General features: G+C 40.2%; 1 non-coding gene across 1 annotated transcript; it reads left to right on the top strand.

The window, feature by feature from the left end:
- The first annotated feature begins 1,819 nt into the window (after positions 1–1,819).
- On the top strand, positions 1,820–1,943 carry LOC130017265 (small nucleolar RNA ACA64). Its single transcript, XR_008791369.1, has one exon. It is a non-coding gene; the product is annotated as a small nucleolar RNA ACA64 (small nucleolar RNA).
- Positions 1,944–25,814: the final 23,871 nt, after the last annotated feature.

Genomic DNA, 25,814 nt, shown 5'->3' with positions numbered 1-25,814 from the left:
AGGGAATAGATAAGTAAATGGAATGGGACAAGAAAAAAGTAATTGTAATTTACCAACTCAATTTTTGCTTAATAAACTTCATTTGTATTTGTTTTTTTCTGGTGGTATGTCTAAATATGATTTATGACATTAAATAATGAGATTATTAATTTTAGTTAGAGAATTGTATGTGCTACAAGAGCAGAAATAAAAGTAGAAATTTATTAAGGGGCAAAGTATCCGATAAGATACTTTATCTTACTTATATGGTAAGACAAACTGACATATAATAAATGAGATTATTCAATGTAGTTTTTATCTCAAGTGATATTATTAAATCACTACAAGCCAAGGAATATAATTAAAAATAAACTATAACATAAAATAATGTGATAAATTTGGAGAAAATAAAATGCTATTTAAACTACTTGCATTTAATCTTTAAGAAAAATAAAACTTTTAGAGGGTTCTTTGGATATTTCTAAGTTCAACATGTTTTAATAAAACTAATCCTTAGTAACCTCTAATCATTTATTTTTCAGATCAATATTTATTAAACACCTGTCATGTACCACATACTGAATTTCAACTACCCATGTTACACCATAACATTCAAATTTACGCTTCTATTACTCCCCAACTTCTCTAAATTTCAAACCTACTGCATAGTTGTTATACTTCACCTTAACATGTACTTCGTAAATAACATGTCAAAAATAACTGCTATTTTATCACTAGGATTCCTAGTTATTAAGAATACTCTACCTTCTATCTAATTGCCATAAGCCAGACACTAGGTGTTCATTCTGAATGCTTATCATTTATTATACTACCACTGATGTACCTGAGTTCCCTTCACTCTGCCCCCCTCTATCTCTTCTCACACTTTCCTTCTTCCGTCTCTATCGTCTGGGTTCAAGGGTCTAAACATCTCATGCAGTTACCCGAAATACCACTTCTAAGTGATATCATCCTGTGTTTATCTTTCTTCTCCCTTCCACCAGTTAACATGATATTGTTCAGTTCTCTTTCATGCTGCAGAAAGTTGCATGACTTCATCATTTCTTATAGCTGAGTAGTATATATACACTGTTTATATGATCCATCTTCAGGATCCACTGAGCTGCTGTTGAATATCTAGGTTGATTACATAGCTTAGCTATTTTCCTTAGTCTTTCCATGAACAGTGGTGTGCTTACAACCTTTTGAATGGATATATTTCTCTCATGGGGGTGACATTCCCCAAAGCAGCTCAACATTCAATTGAGAACACTCCACACTGATTCCACTAGGTTGAAACAGACATAATTCTTACCAGCAGTGAATTCTCCAAATCCTTTTCATGTCCTTATTCCCTCACGGGAATTGGAGGATTTGGAGGCTAGAGAGATAGCACAGCGGTAGGGCGTTTGTCTTATGGGGAAGCGGCCATGCCTTGCCAGTTGAATTCCTCCCTCAAGCTACCAAGAGTATCTGACCCACAGGGCAAAGCCTGGCAAGGTACCCGTGAGATACTCGATATGCCAAACATAGTAACAAGTGTTGCAATGGAGACGTTATGAGTCTCTGAAATAAAGCCAAAAAATGAGCTTATATAGCTGAGCCGGACATTGTTTGTGGGCGTGGCTCCCACATACCTAACTTTTGCCCATTTAAATTGTTGGTAAACTTGGCCCCAAGTTTTGGGTTCGACCAAAGGCACAACGGCAGTTTTGAGGTATTAGGAAGCCCGAAGGCACCATCAGGCTGCTGATGCACTTGCCCCATAGATACAGGTGGACCTGCTGATGGCACCATACCCACGTCAAAGGATTAGTTTCTGTCTTTAATAGAAGCTGAATCTGGTGGAAAAACATCTGTAGATTTGGTGGGGCTGTGAGTGAGACTCACAGCTAGAGCTGGTGGAGTCTCAGCTCAACACCCTCTGTCCACTGTTGGGAGGTGAAACCCAATCCCTCACTCTACAGTGCTACCCCAGTGCCCTCAACCCCAACCCTTGGCCTCTTCTTCTGCCCTCAGGGTGCCTAGAGTCCTAAAGACCACACCACTGGGGCTGTGGCGGGAGGAGACCTTGGGTCATCCATCTAACCCTCCACCCCAATTTTTCCATAAATCTGCTGAGTAAGAAAAAGAAAGATATTTTTGTTTTGTTTTGTTTGGGGCCTCTAGAAGTCCAATGCACAATCCATTGCACCACAGATAGCACAGCAGGTAGGGCGTTTGTCTTGCACGCGGCTGGCCTGGCAGAGTCGGGTTCGATTCCTCCACCCCTCTCGGAGAGCTTGGCAAGCTACCGAGAGTATCTCGCCCCCACGGCAAAGCCTGGCAAGCTCCCTGTGATGTATTAGATATGCCACAGTAAGAACAAGTCTCACGATGGAGATGTTACTGGGCCCGCTCATGCAAATCGATGAACAACGGGAGGACAAAGCTACAGTGCTTTATTTGGGGCCACACCCCACACTGCACTCAAGAATTACTCCTGGCGGCCACACACCACAATGCTCAGGGGTTACTCCTGGTTTTGCACTCAGGAATTAGTCCTGGTGGTGCTCAGAGGATCATATGGGATATCAGAGATCCAACCTAGTTTGTCCATGTCCAAGGTAAACACTCTACTTGCTGTGCTGTCTCTCAGCCTCCAAAATATGTCTATCTTTTGTGATAGCATGGATGGGCCTTGAAGAGATTAAATGAAATGAAATAATCATAATTGAAAGACTGCACCAATGTTTACTCACATATAGCATATAAATAAAGCAAAAGAAATAACAGATTGCAATATAAATAGATCTAGACTATGGAAAATCCAATGGTTAGGGGCAGGGCAGGCTGGAGCGATAGCACAGCGGGTAGGGCATTTGCCTTGCACGCAGCCAACATGGCCGACCCAAGTTCAATTCCTCCGTCCCTCTCAGAGAGCCCAGCAAGCTACCGAGAGCACCTCGCCCGCACAGCAGAGCCTGGCAAGCTACCCGTGATTTATTCGATATGCCAAACACAGTAACTACAAAAGTCTCCAATGGAGACAGTACTGGGCCCGCTCGAGCAAATCGATGAACAGAGACAGTGACAGTGACAGTGACAGTGACAGGGGCGGGGCAGAGGAGAAGGTGAGGAAGAGAATGGAAGGCATCAAGTTGATGGTAGGATTTGCAATGGAATCCCCCCCCATCATTATTTCTCTCTAATATTTTCTCCCCTCTCCAACTCCCTTCTCCTCAAATACTCTTAGTTACTTTATTGGTGTGTACTGGTTAGTCTTTTTATTATGCTTTGCCATTCATCAAATTTGTTGTTGTTGGGGAACCACAGTCTGCTATGCTTGAAGACTACTCCTGCCTCTATGCTTGAGGACTACTTCTTCCTCTATTCCTGCCACTACTCACTCCTGGTGGTGTTCTGATGACTCTGTGGTGCCAGGAGTTAAATCTGATCCTCCTTCACGCATGCAACCCATTCAATCTAGGCTTATTCCTGATTCTGTGTTCCTGGAAGGGCTTGGGACACCTTATGGGGTTCTGAAGATTAAACACCAGTCAGCCCCTAACCTCCCAACATTATTTTTTGAAGAAACTTTCCATTCTCTGCTCATGGCCTTTTGTATTTTTGTGGGTTCATTCTGAGCTTTCAATTTATTCACTTAATCATTGTGTCTATTTTCATAATAACATGATTAAATATTATTGTTTGTAGTATAAAGTTAGATAGCATTATGACTTCATTTTTCCTTTTCTTTCTCTAAATAGCAGTAGTGACTTGAATCTTTTTTAATACAATATAAAATTTAGCCAGAGCAATAGTACAGCAGGTGCTGGGTTCAATCCTCAGCACCCCATATGTTTCCTGAGCACCTCCAAGAGTAATTCCTGAATGCAGAGCCAGAAATAACCCCTGAGCATCGCTGGATGGGACCACAAAGAAAGAAAAAAAAATTAGTGTTTATTCCTATATTTTTAAAGATGTAATTGAAATTTTGATAGGATTGCATAAAACCTATTTATTATTTTTGGTAGAATGAACAATTTGATCGTGTTAATTTCCCCCCCCATCATGTTTATATAATCTTTTCTTATTTTTCTTGAATATTTACATGTAGAAATTAACAGATTTTTACACATTGATTTTATGACTAGCTCCTTGCTGAGCACATTGTTTCTAATAGCCTTTTTAATGATTGGGTTTTCTGTATTTCTGAAAGTAATGAGATTTTTTTCTTATTTGCATTTCTGTTTGAGGGACAAATTGGGCCCCATCTGTTGAGCTCTGGGCTTAAATTTAGTTCAGTGTTTAGGATTCACTCATGCAAATGCTCAGGGAACCATATGAGGTACCGGGGATTGAAGTCAGCCTCAGACAAGGTGAATGCCTTAATCCACGAGCTATCTCTTTGACTCCTGATTTGGAACTAATTTTATTTCTTGTTCTTGTATAATTTCTCTGGTTAACACTAGTAATAGTAAATTAAATAGATGTAGTGATAGTGATAGGAACATTCTTAATTTGCTGAAGAAAAAAATTTTCATTTTTATAATTTTTATTATTGGTTATAGTACTGTTCATGCATAATTTTCAAGTATGATAGTAACTATAAATTATAGTATGCTACCTTTTATGTTAAGCTATGTTCTTCATTTTACTGAGTTATTAAAAATTATAAATGGGTGCTAAATTTTGTCTAATGTTTAGAATGACATGATTTTTGGTTTTTATTGATAGATCACATTACATCTCTTTCTTCTATCTTTGTCACCCTCCTCATTTTTTTTGCATCATATACTCAGAAATCTTTCATTCAGTGATATTTATTGATAACCTACTACATTCCAGACACAGATAGATTTAATGTGGTAGAGACTCAATGATAAAATAAACTCCTGTCTTCTTGGAACTTTTAGGTGAGTTGGACTTAGACTATGAATTATTTCTGATTTATCTCAACATTCTTTCAGAGAATTCTATTCAATAAGTCAATCAGAACTCACTGTTACAAGCTTTCAAAACATATTTACTTTTTCCTAGTACTTATCACAGCCTGAAATTGTGCACTTATTTGAAAGTTTATCTGAACAAAGTCTGACTCACCCATTAGTCTATAAGGACTGGGTCACGACCTATCACAATAACCAGCATGTAGAAGATCCTTGATCTTAAAAAATTTATTGGTTGAATAAATTGAGAATAGAAAATGGTCACTGCCTTAAGGTTATTCCAGTGCAGAAGGCAGATATATGAACAAATAATCATAAGGATAACTCAAAAGTAGGTATAAATGTTGGAGGAACAAATAAAATGACTTGTTTTATTGTTTTTATTTCCCTAATGGTAAGAAGAGCCCATTGATTGTGAAAGTTAACAGCCAGTGGAAATAGAAAAAGAGTATAAGAAGGAAAGGTGCTGAAGCAGAAAAGTTTGCCTGGAAAGAAGAGAGGCTGGAGTCTGGAGCTCTGTGAAGACACAGATGATGTGGTGCTGACTGAAGACTTGTGTTTGGTGCTTCTGACTTCTTTGTGGAACTGTAGGGTAGATCTTTCTCTAATAGGGTCACCATTTACCTCTGGTGACCACTTAGCCCATAAATGTGACTACGCTAAGGATCAGACTATAAGCACAAAATATACGTCAAATTTGGAGGTCGGTGGGTCATATGCTACGTGAGGTGCCAGGGGCTATTTATATCTCTGTGCTCAATGGTAACTCCTGCCTCTGAAGCCCACACATGGTGCCAGGGATTGAACTGGGTTCAGATGCATGCAAGGAAAATGCCATACTTTCTGTACTATCTCTCCAGACCATACACATCAAATTTTGATGAAGAAAAAATAATATAATGCTTCTCACTAATAATTTTATATTTAACAACCTGATGAAATGAAATGATAATATGTCAGTTCTCATTCATCATTCAAATGAAATTGTAAAATGTCAAATTGTAAAATTGTAAAGCCGGATTCCTCAAAGGATTCAGCACCATCAACCATATCCACACGATAACCAAGCTCATTGAGGTTTCTCGGGAGTTCAAGACGCCGCTCTGTCTAACGTTCATTGATTTAAAGAAGGCCTTTGATTCTGTTGAGATGGAAGCAGTCATTGAAGTCCTAGCCAATCAGGGCATTCACTCAATACATCAGGATCCTCCGTGAGCTGTATTGCGGATTCACTACCAGGATCTCACCATTCTACAAAGAAGTAATGATTGATGTCAAGAGAGGGGTTCGGCAGGGTGGTACCAATTCACCAAAACTCTTCAGTGCCACCCTCAAGAACATCATGCGTCGACTAGAATGGGAAGGAATGGGAGTGAAGATAGATGGTTGGCAACTACGCCACCTACACTTTGCTGATGACATTGTTTTAGTAACACCAAACATTAGCCAAGCAGCACAAATGCTGGCCAACTTTGACCGTGAGTGTGGAAAGGTAGGACTACAGCTGAATCTTACGAAGACAATGTTTATGAGAAACTGCCTTGTCCCTGACGTTCTACTCGCTCTCAACGGAACGACCATCTCCGAATGCAACAGCTATGTGTACCTAGGTCGAGAAGTCAACATGACAAATGACCTGGCACCTGAGCTGCACAGGAGGAAGAGAGTGGCTTGGAATGCCTTCAAGAGTGTCAAAGAAATAGCTAAGAGGATGAAGAACCTCCGGCTCCGGGCACATCTCTTTGATTCCACTGTTCTTCCTGCATCAAAATATGCCTCAGAGACCTGGACCCTACGCAAACAGGATGAGAATGCTATTCAGGTCTCCCAAAGAGGAATTAAAAGAGCTATGCTTGGAGTATCACATTTCACTCAAATGAGAGAAAAAATCTGGAGTCTCCATCTCCTTCGACGATTAAGAATCAGGGACGCTGTCTCGTTTGCCAAGGCGTCAAAAATCAGATGGGCTGGTCACGTAATGAGATTTAAAGATGACTGCTGGACTAGAGCCATTACCGACTGGATTCCACGGAATGTCAAAGGACCACGTGGCCGCCCACCTACCAGATGGTCAGACTTCTTCAAATTTTGGGGCAAAATTTACCAAGAAAGTAAACGGCCAAAAGTTAGTTATGTGGGAGACACACTCACAAACAACCCCTGGCTCAGCTATATAATTGGAGGCATGGCCTCTCTGGTTCCTGATCAAACTTCTTAATAGCCATGATCCCAGAGACTCAGAAACGAATCTCGGAACCCAAAGGCTTTTTGGCAGAAATGCATCCTATTCCTGCAATAGGTTACTGGTGCTGGGCCACTTGAGGTGGAAATAGGTTTCGTGCCTTGGTCTGTTCCCCCTGGTGGCCCAGTGACCACCATCCTCCAGAGGCCACTGGACAGTTAGATTTGGGCCTGCAGTGACGAGACACTTGGGGCCTCACCAGATGGGGGTGGAACCGGCACTTTCCTCCCCATCCCAGCGAGACCCCAAGTTGCTGCCTAGAAACGGCCTCTCTGGCTCCTGATCAAGCTGATTAACGGCCATGATCCCAGAGACTCAGAAACAAATCTCGAAACCCAGCGGCTTTTGGCAGAAATACATCTGGACTGCACCCAAGGTGGCCGCCGCTTCAGAGCTTATTGGAAAGCCAGGTATGAGCTGGCGGTGACAAGGCAACTGCAGTCTCATGGGAAGGGGGTGCGGTACCGGCTCATCCTTCACGCCCTACTGAGGTCACGAGTTGCCCCCCACGAGCAGCTCTCCGGCATGGCCATGGCTCCAGAGGCAAAAGGACTTAATCCAGAGCCTGGCAGCTTGTGGCAGAAAAGTGAATGGACCATATGTTAAACTATGGTGTCATGCCTTCCCGGGAGGGAAAAGGTGTTGCTCCCTTCCGCCTTTTCCCCCCCTGACAGCAAGGTGGCCGCCACCTTGGAGCTTATTGGAAAGCCAAGTATGAGCTGGCAGTGACGGGGCAACTGCAGTCTCATGGGAAGGGGGACGGTACCGGCTCGTCTTTCAATCTCTACCAAGATCCCAAGTTGCCCCCCACGAGCGACTCTCTGGCATGGCTATGGGTCCAGAGGCAAAAGGACTTAATCCAGAGCCTGGCAGCTTGCGGCAGAAAAGTGAATGGACCATGCATAAAACTATGGTGCCATGTCTCCCTGGGAGGGAAAGGGTGTTGCTCCCTTCTGCCTTTTCTACCCCCTGGCAGAAAGGTAGCCACCACCTTGGAGCTTATTGGAAAGCCAAGTATGAGCTGGCAGTGACGGGGCAACTGCAATCTCATGGGAAGGGGGACGGAACCGGCTCATCCTTCATGCCCTACCGAGGTCTTGAGTTGCTCTCCACGAGCAGCTCTCCAGCACAGCCATAACACCAGATGCACAGAAACCAATCTCGTAATTATCTGGCTCTTTGCATAAATCCAAAATCGCAGCCAAATGACATTATATGATTCTCATAACCAGCTATAGAAAACAAAGTATTTCACAATGCCTTTTCAGAAATTCTGATTGGTGGTGGGGAGGGGGGATTCTAAACAATAATGGTGCATTCTTTGTCGAAATGATGAATGTAATCAATGTAGAGAAGAGTTAAGTAGAAATCATCTGCCTCACAGGTATTGGGAGGGGTGGGAGGTGGTTATTTTGGGGTTCTTGGTGGTGAAAAATGAGTACTGGTGAAGGGAAAGGTGTTTGATCATTGTATGACCGAGACAAACCTGAAAGCTTAGTAACTTTTCCCACAGTGATTCAATAAATAAATATAAGGAGAAAAAAAAACCTAACTCAAGTCTGCATCCTTTACACTAGAGACCCAGCACACCCAGCTAAACTCCCAGAATCCTCCTGAGTCTCTATCTGTGAGAGGGGCTGAGGACAGGATCCTGTGATCTTCTCTCTCATCTTGAGCATGCTCCCAGTAATTCAGGGATTGTTTGAAATATAATTCTCCTTTTAAGGAAAGGGATTCTGCAGCTAAAATTGAGTTTGCAAGTCATTGCCCTACAAACTAATAAGGAGGAGGCTAGGAGAGAAGGACTTTCCAGAGTTCTGGGGTTGGCGGTGGTTGCTGGGTTGAGCTAAGGACAGATCCATCCTCTCTCTGGGGGCACATGGCTGTGATTAAGAATGAACTTTTGGAAACAGTTTTCCTGAAAATACTGTTATGATTTTTGTCCATTAGTTACTATATAGCAAATTAGTGCCAGTCCAAACTAGGTTCTCACATTTAATTTTTGTAAAAAGTCTGCAATTTTGTTTTAGTAGTCTTGAGCTATGTGATCTCATAATTTATATGAGTGTGGCAAAGGCCCTCCCGTTGATCATCGATTTGCTCGAGCAGGCCCAGTAACGTCTCCATTGGAGACTTTGTTGTTATTGTGTTTGGCATATCGAATACTCTCAGTAGCTTGCCGGGCTCTCCGAGAGGGGTGGAGGAATTGAACTCGGGTCGGCCATGTTGGCCGCTTGTAAGGCAAATGCCCTACCCGCTGTGCTATCGCTCCAGCCCTCATAATTTATAAATCTGTGCTAATTATATATCTCCTCTACTTTATTTTGGTTTGTTATTATTATTTTTAGTAGTAGTATTAGTTGTTGTTGTTTTTTTGGGGCCACACCCAGCAGTGCTCAGGGTTTACTTCTGGCTCTGTGCTCGGGGATCATTCCTGGTGGGCTCGAGTACCATACTCGAGCTGTGTGTGCTGGGAATTCATCCCATGTCATTCATTTGCAAGTGTCTTACCTGCTGTACACTACTAATTATGCCTATATGGACAGTTTTACAGGTATATGCTTTTGAGTAACTATTTAAAAGTCAATTCTGAATTGTGTCACAGACTGATTTTAGGAAGAATTCACATGGGAAAGTTTTGGTGCTCTATTTTGCCAGGATGAATTTTCAAAGCGTCTGAACTTAAAAACCACCTATGAGATTTACGAAGTGTTAAGTATCCTTTGTTTGACTTTATACCAAGTCATGCTAAAATTATTTTTCATGTGACTAGAGAGATTGTACAGTAGGCAGGGTGCTGGTCTTGCATGTCACTGACGTGGGTTATATCTCCAGTTCCATATATGGTCACCTGAATTCCTAGAAGTGATCCCTGAGGATAGAACCAGGAGTAACCCCTGAACACTATGGGGTGTGCCCCCCAAACTACCCCACCACCACTCACCAAATTGTTTTCCATGACATAAATGGCAATGTTTTAGATGTGAATAATGTTAATTAAGGTGGTACAGTTACGACCAAGAAGATACAGGGGCCATAGCCAGCTAATCCTTAGCCTTTGCCTTTATCAGACTCACGAATACAAAACACGTGAGTCACCTTTTTTCTTGGAGACTCTGGGAGGTTTCTTCAATTTTTAGTTATCTTATTATAGCCATTTATAAAAATCCTAATAGAAAACGAATTTCCTCCTGGTTTCAGATAGCAAATTCGACATCTTTGGTAAGGTGAATGTGACTAATGAGTCCATTTTAAATCTTTTGGAAGAACAGCATAGATTGTATTTGCTGTCTAAGAATTGTCTTCAAAATTCAAAAAGTTGATCACATTAATCTAACCCCAAGTCAACCTTATTTATACAGGGCCATCCAACAAAAATATTCCATCAGCTATCCATGATCTGAGTTCTGGCGAATGAAATTCCATTTAATACGATACACATTGAAAAACCATGAGATTTTGCTTTGTAATGAATAACGTAGTGCCAGCTATCACTTCCCAGTAGCATTTTTGAGTTCTCAAAACTCTGCCCGTTAGGTTTTCTTCTTAATGCCAATGGAGACAATTCTTTTGTTTCAGAGATTGCTACCATGAAGATGCTCTAGCTCCTGAATGGGTCCTTGAATTTTGTATGTAACTTAGCATACAAAACTCTCCATGATTATGGTATTAGATTTTCTTTGCTATACAATTTAAGAGGTAGTTCTATGTCCTACTCCATGTCCAGATCACTCCTTGTCTCATACAAACATCACTTGTCCTGTCCACTTGGTATCCTTTGCAATGAACCATGCCACATGTCCTGTCCCCAAACTCTTCTCCTATGATGTCACTGGTTCCATTCTGCTCTGAATTGCTCTGTGTCCTCTGTGGTCATCCTCATCTGAAGTCTGTTGCTCCGGAGTTATTGCTGTGGCTCCACACCTGCCTCTCAAGGCCCATTGCACTGAGACTCTTGTCCTTTTGGCTTTTCTTTGTCTGGGTGAAAAATTCTGATTCCCTGCCCTCTGACCCTATACAGGTAAGGGGTTAATGAGAGGGCTCAAGAGGAAGATGTCTGCCCTGTGCTCCCCATTTTACTTGCTACTGTTCCTTCCCTTAGCCATGTCTGTCATCTATCTGTCTACCTTCATGTTGGCGAACTTGAAAATAATTGGTTAACCTGACCTGGTTACCTAGTGACCTCTCCATCTCCACTGTAACAAGATGTACTTCTTGGGATCCTCCAAATGCCCCATCAGTGTCTCCTCACTTCACTGCATTTGCTGCCTTTATTACCATTGGTGTTGGTGTAAGACTCAAGCAAATCATGGAGATGTGACCCAGTCTTATACTTGTCTCCCATCTCCACAATTTGGTATTGCTCTCACTTCTGGAAAAAAAAATCTTGCCTTTCTCAGATCACTTATTGTGTGTGTGTGTGTGTGTGTGTGTGTGTGTGTGTGTGTGTGTGTGTGTGATACCCAGTGGTGCTCAGTGCTTACTCCTGGCTCTGTGCTTGGTGATTACTCCTGGTGGGACTTGGGGGACTATCTGAGTACCAGAGATCTAAGTTGAGTCACCTGCATGTAAGGTAAACACACTGCCTCCTATACTATCTCTCTGGTCCCTCAAATCATCTACTTTTGAATAGTTCTTTTGTTGCACATGATACAGAGGGTCTTGCAAACTGGGATTCCTGCTCCTTCACATTTAATTTTTGATACTCTTTGTCAGACTTGCTAGAGGCATATCCTACAGATGTGAGATTATCATATGCAGAGAAGGGTATTTATTCTGCGTTTGAGGGGAAGGGAAAAACTGAAAGCATGAAATAATTTTTTTTAAGATGGCTAGCATACAAATTCTGTTCCCTTCACTCCCTACCAGTTTAGAATACAATTTTAGAATACACTCCATACGATAGAATACAATTTAAAGACATTTGCTTGAGTCCAGAAAGATAGTTCAATGAGCTGAGTGCAAGCTTAGACTGCAGGAACCCTGGGGTTGATGTCTGGGTCTCAGCTCATGGTTCCCTTGAGTGCAGCTGGAAACAATCCCCAGAGTCAGGAATAGTTCAGTGCAGTTCCAGGAGTGGCTCCAAAACTCCAAAAATGTAAACATTTTTTTAAAAAAAGACAGCTACTAGGGATGTAAATTATTGACCATTTTGTGTATGAAGAATAATAATTGAGTTTTTATTGTGCCTTCTGTATGTGCAGAAAACAACTCTTGCTAACATAAGTTCTAAATTTTTAAATTTTTATTTCTCTAAGAGGCTTTCTATAGCAAGAATCCAAATAGTAAATTTAACAAATTTTAATGTAAGAAATAGTTCATTTAAGAATAATCCCTATTTTCTCATGGACACTATTGTGCTTTTTTCTTGTACAATAAGAAAATTATTTCTTTACTACATGTAATTTATGTACATACAATCTTTACAAATTTCATTCTAAACCTCTTTCAGCAAACTCACTGTACCATTGCTGAATTATTATTTAATATGTACATTGAATATGTATATTTTTTAGTATTTATTTTCTAGGAAGACCCAGAACAAATATGTTTCACACTTGCCTTATTTGAATACATACACATCATCTTTATTTTAAAGCAACTTTAAAGTTTGCTTTGTTGTATTTTTCATGAACTCGATTATTATTCTAAAAACTGATTTCCCTCCTTATGCCTTTGATGCTCCGTTCTATTCCAGTTCACTAATGTACATTACACTATTAATTTTCCATTGTGACACTATATTCTCTTTATAACAGGGTTTGACATCCTACTCAACTTGTGGCTAACTCTCTTTACTTGGTAAATGTCTTCATTGGGTTGCCACTCTTTCGCTGTCACTATGATATCTCAGTACCAAAGCTATTGGTACTCAGGGGTAGCTTTTAATCACTCCCCACTAAAATGAGCTTCCTTGTTTTGCGAATCTTGAGTCTCAACAGGCAACATACCAATCAAAAGTTAGTTTCATAGAGTTGTCTTCTCTCTTAATGATGTAAAATAATGGCGGAACCTTGTAATATTCTGGCGTCTCATATAACAGAGGATATATCCCACAGGGAGCTCACACCTACCAACCCTACGGCACCAGCACTAGCCCAGTGACCACAATTCTCTCATTTTTTTGAACGTCTGCCAGGGCTGCTCATCAGGGAAGATCCCTGGCTATTTTGCAAACAGGATGCAGATGCTTTTAATTAACTTTTACTTTTCTTGTTAGTAAGTCAATAATCTGGAAAATTGGAACCTATGAAAAGAACACAGGAAAAAAAGAAAAGTTCTTGATATCTCACCTCTTTGAAATACTGCTCTTATTATTTCGGTTACACTTCCTTCTTTTTTTGCATGCATCTCTTTGTCTCTCTGTCTCTGTCTCTCTCTTCCCAGCCCCCACCTGATCCCCATATATGTAACAGGGTGTCCTAGTTAAATCTTAACTGAACTTTTTGAGTTTAACGACTTAGAAACTGACTGGGTTGCTGATTCAGTCATGTGATGTCTGTGTAGCCAGATTGGGGGATTTGGTGATATGTTTTGTGTTTTTGAGGTCCAAGCGAAGATTGAGATGAGGACATAGGCACTCCCCCCCCCCCATTTTTTTGAGGTATTTCTATGTATAATGCTGTTAATGATACTTTCATGTCTACATCATCCCAATACCACACCACTAGTATGCCAGTTTCCTTCCTCCAATGTTCCAAGGACCCGTCCCATCTACCTTCATTACCCCCCAGCCCAGACAAGCTCAGTTCTGTAGATCAAGTCTCCAGTTTTTCTGCCTTTGACTGGCCCTTCCTTCCTTCCTTCCTTCCTTCCTTCCTTCCTTCCTTCCTTCCTTCCTTCCTTCCTTCTTTCCTTCCTTCCCTCCTTCCTTCCTTCTCTCCTTCCTCCCATGTTCCTCCTTCTCTTCCTCCCTCTCCTCCTTCCTCACTCTCCATCTCTCTCTCTCTCTCTGTTGTTTTATTTTTCTGCATTTGGGGGGACATGCACACACCCAGCTATGCTCAGGGCTTATTCCTGTCTCTGTACTCAGGGGCCACTCCTGGTGATGTTCCGGGGATCACATGTGGTGTTGAACACTCTCCCTGCTATACTATCTCTCCAGCCCTGGTTTGTGTTTTTTGATTCTGAAAACCTTACTTGTTTAATTTCCATTTTATTCCCTCTTTCTGTTTGTAATCAGTTTCCATTTTCAAAGTATTGTGGTTTCATTGCTTTTTTAAGGGGAGGTCACACCCAGCGATGCACAGAAGTTACTCCTGGCTCATGCACTCAGGAATTACTACGGGCAATGCTCGGGGGACCATCTGGGATCCTGGGAATTGAACCTGGGTTGGCTGTATACATAGCAAATGCTCTACCTGCTGGGCTATTGCTCCAGCCCCAGTATTGTGGTTCTAGAGGATAGATCATACAATTCTGTCTTCTTGGTATTATAGAGATACATTTTGTGACCCAGCATGTGATCTGTCTTGGAGATCGTACCACATGCACTGGAAAAGAAAATAAAATAAACTTTTAGAGAATGAAGGACACTATATATGTCCATCTAGGTCCATCTCTTCCATTTTTTCATTCAAGTCCAGAGTTTACCTTTTATTTTTTTTTTTACTTTTTTTGGGTCATACCAAATAATACTCAGGGGTTAATCCTGGATCTTCAATCAGGAATTACTACTAGTGGGTGCTTGGGGGACCGTATGGAATGCTGGGTATTGAACCCAGGTTGGCCGCATGCAAGGCAATCACCCCACCTGCTGTACTATCTTTCTGTCTCCAGTCCAGTGTTTCCTCACTGAGTTTTACCTATTTTATCTACCCAGCAGTGATAGAGGAGTGTTAAAGTCTCATCCTGCTGTGTTACTGTCAATATCTTCCTTCAAGATATTGGCACATGAGATGAAGTCATGAAATTTGCTTATAAATGGATAGACATGGAGAGTATCATGCTAAGTGAAATGAGTCAGAAAGAGAGGGACAGACATAGAAGGACTGCACTCATTTGTGGGGTATAAAACAACATAACATGAGGCCGACACCTAAGGATAGTAGATACATGGGACAGGAAGATTGTTCCATAGCTTGGAAGTCTGCTTCATGAGCAAAGGGGAGAAGGCAGCTGGAATAGAGAAAGGATCACCAAGAAAATGATGACTGGAGGAACCAGTCATAATGGGAAATGTGTGCTGAAAGTAGATAATGGACCAAACATGATAACCTCTCAGTAGCTGCATTGCAAACCATAATGTTCAGAAGTAGAGAGAGAGTATGGGGAATATTTTCTGCCATGGAGGCAGGGTGAGAGTGGGAAAAGGGAGATATACCGGGGATATTGGTGGTGGGGAATGTACACTGGTGGAAGGATGGGTGTTTGATCATTGTGTGATTGTAACCCAAACATGAAAGCTTGTAACTATCTCACAATGACTCAATAAAATAAAAAAAAGATATTGGCACGTTAGAGATAGACATACTCTGTCTGCCCTGCCCTGGCTCTTTGTACAGAGAAAGGAATTTACTAAGAATTTTTCTTAGGGAAAAAGGAATTTCAATAACAGGCAAGTGATGTACTACTATACATTTTTCTATTTTAGAGATAGAAAGAATATGACTTTTGTGTTTGGTTGTGAGTACTGGAGTTGGAGAAAAAAAAGACCCATTTTACTCATTGATGTGATGTTTGGCATCAGATGGTCCTAGAGAGGAAACCATTGTGGGAAGGCATTAGCATTTCCTATTTGCCCATCATTAGCCCTTCACGAGTCTTTGCTACCTGTGGACAAGATCTTGGAGTGCAAGGGTAGGAGAACATTCTAGGTGTCAGGTAGTGACTGGAGATGAGTCAGAAGTGAGCACCTGTAAGGGTCACTTTTGGAAAAATTTAGTGGGGAGGTTTGGGCTATACTCTGTGATACTCAGGGTTTACTCCTGGCTCTGTACTCAGGGATCATTTCTGGCTTTTGGGGGACCATATAAGGTGACAGGGATTGAACCTGAGTCAGCCATGTGCTAAGCAAGTGCCCTTCCTGTTGTACTATTGCTCTGGCCTCCGGAGGGACCTTTAAAGTGGAGTTCAGGTTGTGTATGGGCATCTGAGAACAGGAACAGAAACTGCACATTAACACACATTAACTGTACTTGACATCTGGTGACAATGAATGTTTTTTTTTAATTTTCTTTTTCATTTTCTTTTCATTCAGTCTTCCAATGAATGTTTCTTTTTCTTTTTCATAATTGCTATTAAAGTAGGGCTTTATTCTTCAAAATACTATTTGTATCCTACCTTTTCATTTAATAGTGTAATTTTTCCATGACATTAAACACCCTTATAAAGGAAAAGACTTTTATATGCCCTCAATTCTCTTGTGTATAGACTAACAGTAGGCATTCTGTGAAATCTGGGTATCCTAGATCTTTGGAGTACCACTGACAATTTTCCAAAGCACTGTTCTACTTCCTGTTAGTAGAGCATGAAGATTCTGATTTGTCCACATACCCCCAAATCTTGTTATTATTTGACCATTTGTTATTGTATTATTATTATTATTATTATTATTATCAGATTGTCAGTCTAGTGGATGTGAAAGGCTACCACCTGCTTCTATAAATGAAGTTTTATTGGAACACACACACACACACACACAACTTTTGAGGAACTGTCAGGAAAAGGATGAACATCATGGTTTCTTTTTCATCGTGACCAGTGCTGATCCCTATAACCAGTCTCCTCTGACTTGACAATCCTATTGCCTTTTCCTGACCTATTTATTTTACTCTAGCAGGTATCACCTCACAACATAGTATTTCAAATCAATGTGCTTCAAATGTTTATCACTTATTTTCTATCTCATTTTCACTGAAATATGAATGATGTGGATGAAGTGGTTTTATATATCCTTCAGTGCTTCATGCCAAAATGCACTGTACAATCCACAGTAGGTGTCTTTGTTTCTGATCACTACTGTCCCACATTTCCCCAAACTTAGTCCTTTAAAATAGCACATCCTTCAGTTCTAAAATCAAAATGTTGGCAGGGTTGTGTTCTTCCTGGAGGTTCTAGGGAAAAATCTGTTTCCTTGCTTTTCAACCCCTAAAGGCAGTCCCACATTCCTTGGCCCATGGCCCAACCCCCTTGTTTCCATTATCACATCTTCTCTGATCCTGACACTCTAGCCTCCCTATTTCCCTTGGGAGGAGACTTTTCATTCATGACCTGTTGTATTAGTCAGCTTGGCTTGCCTAACAACCAAATACTATGGACTGAATAATTTCAACAACAGGAATGAGTCTTTTCACAGTTCTGCAGGCTGGAATCCAAAAGCATGGTACAGGCATTGTCAGTTCTTATGTGTTTGCACCTTTGATGCAAGTAACACACAAGAGCTTTCTTGTATGTTTGCATCTTTACTGAGTTCTTGATGTGTCCTCACCTCAATTGCCCACCAAAAGTTCCATCTCCAACTACTCTTGCACATTAGAACTTCTGTCTTCACTGTATGATTTTTGAGAGGACACCATTCAGTTTGCAGCACCTATATAATACAAGATAATTAATTTCAAGTTCCTTAGCACATCTGCCAAGCTTTCTGTCACAAACATATTTGTAGGTTCCAGGGATCAGAATGTGGATGTCTTTGTGTATAGCTGTAATTGCTATCGTAGGAGGTTTGTTATAACCGAGTGAACAAACCTGTCAGAATATTAAATACCTCTCAGGGTTTGGCTTGGCTGCTGTACATTTAATTCTAGTTCAGGCCAGACTAACCTTACACCTGGCAATCTAAGAGTAAATATTCCCAGAGGATCTTGGTTGTGGTAGTGCCTTCCTCTCCCGCAATTTTCCCTTGAATTATGAAGTAGACCCAGTCAGTTCTCCCAAATCCAACTCTGACTCTGCCTGGCCAATTCTCCATGGAGGTTCAATTTGCTGATTGCGTAATAGGAGCGGATAACAATTCCCAATTCATCCCTGTTTTTGTTTTCCCAGACTGTGAGTTCTCCAAATATCTTGTACTCTCTCAGCATTTAACATCTTCTAATCCCACCCCTGGGGTGTTCTTTCCTGCAGGTGAAGACTCCTGAGGGCTCTGTTGTTGGTACTTCAGCAAGCAGAAATTGGAAGTGGGGGCAATTAGAGGAAAAACTAGAGGAATCATTTTTAAAGAACCTTTGATCACAATTGGATACTACACTGAAGCAGGTATAAATTGCTAATAATGTGCTCACATATCCAATGTTTACAGAACACCTTCTAAGACATGAAGGCACCAAGTTCTTCCCTTGAAAGGTTCAGGATGGATAAAATGTCCCAGAAGCACAGATCAGAGTGAGAGAGTAGCCTGCAATTCCTCCAAACCTTAAGGGATACTGCTCAAAACCAAGACAACTTTGTTTGCTTCCTGGAGACAGACTGAAGCCTCTCAGAGGGAAGGCAGCCAGGCCAACTGCAAAGAAGGACTGGCTGATGTTTAATTTGGTGTCAGTGTCTAGCAATCGTGCAGACTCTTCACAGCTAGTGATTACTCTGTTATAGGACAAGCTTAGGCAGAGCAGGAGGGAATCAGTGGTCTTCTCAAGAGTGGGAGTGTCAGTCCTATGGTCTTTAAGCTTTCTTCAAGCTGGAGATTCTATTTTGAATAGGGTGGTACAGCTTGCTGGATAAAGCTCTATTTTGGATTCTCTTAGTTGTCATGATGGATCCCACTCTGGCCAGTTGAAGTAGAAAAAGAATTTGTTTACTAAAGGATATTAAGTCACCGACACAATGCTTGGGATGCTATTCCAGACACAATGGAGACTGAGTTTCCAGGAATAGGAAACTACTCCCCTTCCAGACGCTGCCAAGTTCTGGCTGCCAGCATCATAGAGAGGAGGGCTTAATATTTCCTGGAAAAGACTTCTAACCAGTTTCTCCCTCCCTCCCTCCCTCCCTCCCTCCCTCCCTCCCTCCCTCCCTCCCTCCCTCCCTCCCTCCTTCCTTTCTTCCTTTCTTCTTTGCTTTTTCTCAGTGACTGGCATTTAGTCCTCAACCCTCTGCTGTCTTTCCATGGCACCTTTTTTATACAGGCTGTTTTTCTTTTTCTTTTTTTTTTAAATTTTTATTGAATCACCGTGATAGTTATAAGCTTTCAAGTTTGGGTTACAATCACACAATAATCAAACATCCATCTCTCCGCAGTGCGTATTCCCCACCACCAATATCCCCAGTATATCCTCCTTTCCCACCCTCCCTCTGATTCCATGGCAGACAATATTCCCCATACTCTCTCTCTACTTTTGGGCATTAAGGTTTGCATTACAGACTCTGAGAGGTTATCATGTTTGGTACTTTATCTACTTTCTGCACACATCTCCCATCCTGACCAGTTCCTCCAGCCATCTTTTTCTTAGTGATCTCTTCTCTATTCCAGCTGCCTTCACCCCTTTGCTCATGAGGCAGGCTTCCAGCTATGAAGGAACATATCTAGCCCGTGTATCTACTGTCCTTAGGTGTCAGCCTCATGTTATGTTGTTTTATACTCCACAAATGAGTGTGGTCCTTCTATGTCCGTCCCTCTCTTTCTGACTCATTTCACTTGGCATGATACTCTCCATGTCTATCCATTTATAAGCAAAGTTCATGACTTCATCTCTCTGGACAGCTGCATAGTATTCCATTGTGTAGATGTACCAAAGTTTCTGTAACCAGTCATCTGTTCTAGGGCACTTGGGTTGTTTCCAGATTTTGGCTATTGTGAACAGTGCTGCAATGAACATATAGGTACAGATGTCATTTCTATTGTGCTTTTTTGCATCGGGATATAATCCAAGAAGTGGTATTGTGGGATCATATGGAAGCTCAATTTCTAGTTTTTGAAGGACTGTTTCCATATTGTTTTCCAGAAACGCTGGACTCGTGGGCATTCCCACCAACAGTGAAAGAGTGTCTCTTTTCCCCCACATCCATGCCAGCACTGGTTACTTTTGTTCTTTTGAATGTGTGCCAGTCTCTGTGATGTGAGATGCTATCTCATTGTTTGGATTTGCATCTCCCTGATGGCTAGCAATGAGGAGCATTTTTTCATGTACCTTTTGTCCATTTGTATTTCTTTTTTGAGGAAACTTCTGTTCATTTCTTATCCCCTTTTTTTGATGGGGTTGGAGGTTTTTTCCTTGTACAATTCTACTAGTATCTTATATATCCTGGATATTAATCCCTTATCAGATGGGTATTGGGTAAATATTCTTTCCCATTCTGTGGGCTGTGTATTTTGGTCACTGTTTCTTCTGAAGTGCAGAAGCTTCTTAGTTTGAACTAGTCCCATTTGTTTATGTTTGCTTCCACTTGCATGGTCAGTGCTGTTTCATCCTTAAAGATGTTTTTAGCTTCAATGTCATGGAGAGTTCTGCCTACATTTTCCTCTATGTACCTTATGGATTCATGTCTGATATTGAGGTCTTTAATCCACTTTGATCTGACTTTTGTGCCTGGCATTCAACAGAGGTCAGAGTTCATTGTTTTGCAGGTAGCTATCCAGTTTTCCCAGCACCACTTGTTGAAGAGGCTTTCCTTGTTCCACTTCACATTTCTTGCTCCTTTGTCAAAGATTAAGTGATCATATATTTGGAAGTCTGTGATAGAATATTCAACTCTGTTCCATTAGTCTGCAGGTCTGTTTCTAGCCCAGTACTGTGCTATCTTAATTACTACTGCTTTGTAGTACAGTTTGAAGTTGGGGGAGGGGGAATGCCACCCATCTTCCTTTTCCCAAGGTTGTTTTAGCTATTTTTGAGGATTTGTTGTTCCATATGAATTTCAGGAGTGTTTTGTCTATTTCTTTGAATAATGTCATGGGTGTTCTGATAGGGACCACATTAAATTTCTGTAGTGCTTTAGGCAGTATTGCCATTTTGATAATGTTAATTCTCCCTATCCATGGGCAGGGGATGTGCCTCCATTTCCTAGTGTCCTCTTTTATTTCTTGAAGTAGCGTTTTGTAATTTTCCTTGTATAGATCCTTCACCTCTTTGGTTGAGCTGATTCCGAGGCACTTGATTTTCTGAGGTACTATTGTGAACTGGATTAGTTTTTTAATGTCTCTTTCTTCTCTTTTGCTATTTGTATAAAAAAAGCAATGGACTTTTGGGTGTTGATTTTGTAGCCTGCCACTTTACTAAACCGACCTATTGTTTCTAGGAGCTTTTCTGTAGAATCTTTAGGGTTTTCTAAGTATAATATCATATCGCCTGCAAATAGTGATAGTTTGACCTCTTCCTTTCCTATCTGTATTCCCTTGATACCTTTCTCTTGCCCAACTGCAATGGCCAGGACTATATTGAATAGGAGTGGTGAGAGTGGGCAACCTTGTCTTGTGCCCGATCTTAAAGGGAAGGCTTTTAGTTTTTCCCCATTGAGAATGATACTTGTCCATGGCACCTTTTAAAGACACGTGCTCCATGTTACTATGATCATTTCTCCTTTACCACATCTTTCACAGCTTGATGGGGTTGGAGAAAGAAAAGAGTTGGTGAGGTCAATGGTGCTTTCTATTCACAAGCATCAATCTTAGTTGACTCCTACTGCAGCTGCTGTTGCAACAGACTGAAGTTAATTCACTTGGGCTTATTTGGCGCACATATTTCCTTTTTCTCCTCTCTCCTAATTTTGCTCCTTAGGGATAAGAGATGAAAAGTAAATATCTATAAAGTTAAAATAAGAGGAAGAAAATTCCTTTTTCCTATTCCATGTCTCAGAGGCAAATATTTGGCATATCTTCAATTAGGAGATGGTTTTATAAAAAAAAACCAACTAAATTTATAACATAATTCATGTAATTTTCCCTTTTTGCTAAGCATTGATAATTTCCCTGCTATTATAAATAGGCTGCATTTGTATCTGTGTGCATGTATCTTCGGCATTTACTGCTATTATTGTCATAGGATAAAGCTCTTGAAGTAGAATTTCATATAACCTAAGGCCGGGAGATATATTATTTTTCTTTTTTTGTAGATAATAATAAATTATCATCTTCCAAAATTTATAAAATTTACATATTATCAGTATTATATAGAAGAATATTTACTGGACTCAAATACCATGTAATAATTTTCCCATTTTTAAATGAAAAATGCTCTCGTTAAGAAAATATTGATGTCCAGTTTTATACCTTCCCCCAATTTTTCCTTTCTAGTAATTTGTTAGTTCTTCACTGGGCATTTAAAAGTTTTCCCTCTGTGACTTGCACTTCATTTTCTCTGATGATTTTCACACTGAGTAGTTTCTCTTTCTCTCTCTTCCTCTTTCTCTCTCAATTATTTACAGGAATACAGGAACTCTTGATAAATTATAGCCATTAACTCCGTAAAAAATTTCTTCTAAATCTGGCACTTGCCTCTATAAATAGTGTCTTTAATCACACTGCTAATGTGGTAAATTGTTTTTCCTTTATGTTTTCTGTTTTGCTTCATGCTGAGAAAGTCTCCTATATTTTTTACTTTATTTTTCAATATATCTGTTCACATTGCTATCGAATCCTCTAGGCATATTTTGTGTAAAATTGGAATCTATATATTTTTCTGGCAAATGGATGGCCATTTCCTCTGTCTCAAAAAAAAATGATTCAACACATCGTAGCCTAAACAAATTTCATATATATATATAATACATATGTCTCTATGTATACACACAGGTGTGTGTGTGTGTGTGTATGTGTGTGTGTGTGTGTGTGTGTGTGTGTGTACCTACATTATCAGGAAGTGGATTTATTTCTGAGTTTCTGGGTTCTTGAATTTTGAATGAAAGATTTTCATAGAAAACTCAGAGGCTCATAAAGCTATAGCTTATTTTACAATTGATGAAGATGGGTCTGAATTCCTTTTTTTGCTAGAGTATGATGTAAGTCATGCTGTTTCTTGATGCTTCATACAGATTACAATATCCTGATTCCCTCCTTGCATTGTCTGCAATGTCTTCAGCGTATGATGGCATCATCTTTCCCTAAAACATTACTCTATCCAGTATATGCATTCCTAGTTTGAAATCTGCCACTGGAACCCAGTAACCTGGGTACCCTTGCTAAAGCTTACTGCTCTAAATAATCTGTCCCACAGGCTTCATACACGTGGGTGAGAATTTATGTTGTCCTGTTTTCCATCTGGGCATAGATGAGGGGGCAAAGAAAAGGTTGCCTAGCTGGGGGTTTCTTTTGATCTCTTTCTGTTCCCCACCCCCAGCCATCCCGTTACCTATTTTGATTGGATGTCTTTTTTGTGGCTGAGATTTATAATAACCAATTAAATTAGCGAGTTTACCTGGCAATCCTTCCCTCTGTTTTCACCATGACACCTGTATATTTCCATTCCTGAGATTTTCTGTGCATTTTAGTATTTCACTGCTTTTTCATTATTCTTTTCACAGTAATAAATTGCTTTGATTAATGTACATTCTCCCCTCATTCTTATTTTTCAATTTTCTTGACTGCTTCTGCGCAACTTATATATCCTTTCATCACAAATGATGCCGAATACTTGTCATGCCAGAGTTGTAACTTATATGTTCTCATCTTAATCCTTTGTGTACTTAGTGAACACTGAGGAGGCAGCTTGAAATTTCCTGGTGGAAATTCTGGTCAGACACTGAAGTACAGGGCAGGGACAAGGTCGTGGGTGAGAGATTCAAATTTGTGAGTCATTCTCAGACATAAAACCAGGGAGTAGCTGAGGTCTCAGAAGAAGGGGCATAATTCAATAATCAACTCTTTTTTGCAACCTTTGCCTCTTCTCTCCCCCAACAAAACTTAGTCTTTCTGGGGTTAAGGAGAGACTGGGGTTTGTAGTTTGTAGGTATGTCAATCCCTCTGTGGAAGACACTGTCAAGTCACATTCCTTTGGTTTTGATTGGATCAGAGAGATTCTTGCAGATATCTCTGTATTGACAAGATATCTGACTGACCTATACTGGCCAGTTCAGTCTTCAATGAAACCCTTAGATGTTCATTCACTTTCCTCTATTATTACACTGAAAAATGAACCCTTGCTCTTTTCCACCATTTTCTGTACATGCCGTGCATATCCATGGCATGTTACTCCTCTGTATGTGCCCACCATTACCCTCATAAATATATATGTGTTATAAAAAGCCACCGAACATGTACAGACTGTGAAATCATCTTTCTTTATAAAACTATACACACATCCTCTCCTTTAACCTTACACTACAGTCAGTGCCAGGTTGTCATGTTTTCCCAGTGGAAGTTGTTCTCTTGTCAGTACAGACCCTTTTTCCTACTCAGTTGTTGCTGTGCCTTTTGGACAACAGGTATTCAGTGAGAAACAAGAAGGCCAATGATAGGAGATGAATATTTCTAAAAGAGGGAGAGAAGCCAAACCAGAATTGTAGAATTTGCACTGTAGGAAGAAAGCTATGAAGACCAAAACTCCAGGGTCTCATAAGATGTTTCCTTAAAACTAGACTTTCTTCAGACTTTCTATTTAGAGCAAGAAACCAATGGGTGAAGCTTTGTAGGCACTTGGTTTGGGCAAAGACTTGAAGCTCCAATTTTTAAAGTCAGACTTGGAGTGGGATGCATTTGCTGTTATTTTTCTATGCTGGTGATACATTCCAACTAATTAATTTACTTTCTGCTTCAAATAATGCCTTGGTGACTCAGAAGACCATTTCAACTTTGTGGGCAGAAGCAAGGTGCTATCTGTGAATAAGTGTGCTAGATTTAATTGGACGAACCAAATTAACTAAAGAAACTGGCAACATACAAAGATGCAGCAAGTTTTCTTTTTATTGTACGGAAAGATGACTCTTTGATTATCTCAGTGAGAAAGAGATTACAACATTGTACATATTAAGCATGTCACATAGACAACTTTTAATACTACAACAAATTTTGGAGATTAATGTAGTTCATGATAATTGCTTTTAAAATGCAAGTGTTATAACTTAAATTATACTGTTTAGTGATGTGTCAATCATCTTTTGTTGACTGTTTAGGAAATTCACCATAGAAATCCTCTTACTTTCATACTTACCAAGATTTGTCAGTTTCAGAAGTTGACTTAAACTTCCATTTTACTAGAAGATTTGAACAATGTTTGGTTTTTATCATTGTGTTGTAGGTAACATGTTTATAGTAGTGTTAACATTTATGGTTTTGGTGTATTATACCTCACCATCACTGGTTTGAATTTGTAATTTAATTTAAAATGTTTTGATCCTCCTGGTATCAGCATCTTCTCTCAAAATATACTTATATACCTCTTTGCCTCAGTTTCCCATTCTCTCTGCAGCTCTGCTCTCCTATATTCTTTTGTTTCTACAAGAGAGAAAAGAAACTTTTCTTACTTTGGACCAATAATTTTTGACATAATTTTCTTTAATTTACATGCAAGTTTAAAAAGTCAAAGAATATTGAAAAGTTTTATCCAGAAATTCTCATTTCTCTGGGTTTTCCTATGATTAAAATTATTTTTATTAGATATTTTACCTAATTAAAAATAATATACATGTACCATTTCTCACAAAGCACTAATATAGCTGTCCGATAGAACAACAGCCATGATACTCTATGACATAAATATTAAGTATAAATATGTAAAATTATTCACAGTCGAGTCATATTGAACTTGGTGGGACCCCACTTATGTTAGATGGAGAGGAGAGAGATGGTCACT

The sequence above is a fragment of the Sorex fumeus genome, unplaced genomic scaffold (assembly GCF_029834395.1).
Source record: "Sorex fumeus unplaced genomic scaffold, SorFum_2.1 ptg000183l, whole genome shotgun sequence".
NCBI classification, from domain to species: Eukaryota; Metazoa; Chordata; class Mammalia; order Eulipotyphla; family Soricidae; genus Sorex; species Sorex fumeus.
The sequence above is the reverse complement of the archived record's forward strand: the minus strand, read 5'-3'. Positions and strand labels throughout refer to the sequence as shown.